Raw genomic sequence first — 1,705 nt, forward strand, 5'->3', positions numbered from 1 at the left:
CCAAGAATACGCCATTGTTTCCAAGAAATTACAGCCAAGATTTTTATTAGATCTAGGCATCGATCTAAATCGTCGGAATTAGCCTAGTGCAGTACATGATGTGTAAGACAGACCAAGTCAGACCATCAATGATTTATTTATAGAGGCACCAGACATCCATGTCCAGGTGCTGTTTTAGACCGACCAAGTCTCAAGTTTTTCAAGGTATTCGCAATTGAATGGGCTATTGTCCAAACGAAAACAATACGGTTAAATCTATAAGATTAGAGACTTGCCTCTGTGTTGCATCAGTTTCGATTCATCCAAGTTGGCTGCTGTAGCTTATGATTTGATGATGACTGAACAGGAATGATAATAGATCTACATAATGGCTCATGTGGTATTTGATGTTACTATCAATGGGTTTAAGCTGTGCACGCTATCAATTACTGCTACATGTACTAATCAGTGAACATTTTGTTTCATTTTTCTGTTGACCTAAACAATGTCGCATCTTAACTTGGCCAAGACTTAACTCGTTTGTTGTCGCAAAACATTTTCCATGGTACTTAAGCCCTGGTCACAGGTTTTCGAATACTGGTGGACAAGGGTGACTAATGCCACTGGGGATGACAAAGACCAGTAACAAGTAAAATATTTACTCCATTTTCCAAGTGGATTTTCTTAGAATCTACTTATTTTCATGTAAAATGCGGTTCTTTTTATTTTAATTATTAATCGGCATCTTTTTATAATATTCAACCCCCTCAACAAAACAAAACATAATAATAGCTCTGAAGTCATTACTTTTGTGCAGAGTTACGCTTGAAATCGAAAAGTTTGCCCATTTCTGTTAAAACGTGGTCCGACATGGTCCTGTATCACTTTGGAAGATATTTTTCATAAAATGTACTTTAACTTTTATATTATTTTTAATATACTTTAAAACTTTATCTCCTATTTTTAGTTTTATAAATTTATTTATGTGGCTGAGGTGGTCTTTGTCACCAGGCTCTGGAATGGTTGATCCGAGGTGACTCCCTTTTTGAAAACTTCATTTTCAACTCAATTTGCCTGTCTATAAGTTCATTCTTATTCTTTAGAGTATTTATTTTGCAGGAGAAGCTAGTGAACCAGAAGAACCAGGAGAAACAATCCACGAGGCCCATCAAAGTGCCCCTGCCTCTGAGGGGGGAAGTTCTCAATCTGAGACTGAGGCGGAGAATTGCAAAATTTTGCAGACATTTATTTTTTAAACATGTTGCTATTTATGAGGCTATACTATAATACATTTGATGTGTCGTCATATACACTTGGCTTTGTTTCCAGTAGATATCTACTGTCCTGTGTCCATAATTATTTTAAATAAAAACAACAATCGTGTTTTGTTTTATTTTAACCCTGTGGTTCAGATCTTATGCTAGCTTAGTTTTGTCAAAGTATCAGTGTGAGTTTGAGAATGTTCTATTTTGAAATGGCACCAAATACATGTCAGATGATACTGCCTTGCAAATTACACCCGAAACTTTCTGACGCTACTTTGTCCGATTGGCCTTTTGGGGTACTGTACTGTACTGACAGTTTGATGCGTTCAAACATTATAGTCACATCAAGCATAAGATGCTATTTCCAGAGGTCTTATCTTAGTCACCCCAGGGAGGGGATTACTAATACCATGCTGTTTTATAAGAGAGATTTTATAGTGCGTTCTTTGTCACCTCATGCC

The 1,705-nt window shown here is 36.6% G+C and overlaps 1 long non-coding RNA gene across 1 annotated transcript in view; it reads left to right on the plus strand.

Moving 5' to 3' along the window:
• The window catches only part of LOC118478944, a 5,223-nt gene extending 3,845 nt beyond the window's left edge, over positions 1-1,378 (plus strand). Inside the window, exon 2 of the long non-coding RNA XR_004859376.1 lies at positions 1,099-1,378. This is a non-coding gene — a long non-coding RNA (uncharacterized LOC118478944). The remainder of the gene's footprint in view (positions 1-1,098) is intronic.
• The last annotated feature ends 327 nt before the right edge of the window (positions 1,379-1,705 follow it).

Source organism: Aplysia californica, unplaced genomic scaffold, assembly GCF_000002075.1.
Source record: "Aplysia californica isolate F4 #8 unplaced genomic scaffold, AplCal3.0 scaffold00027, whole genome shotgun sequence".
Classification (NCBI taxonomy): domain Eukaryota; kingdom Metazoa; phylum Mollusca; class Gastropoda; order Aplysiida; family Aplysiidae; genus Aplysia; species Aplysia californica.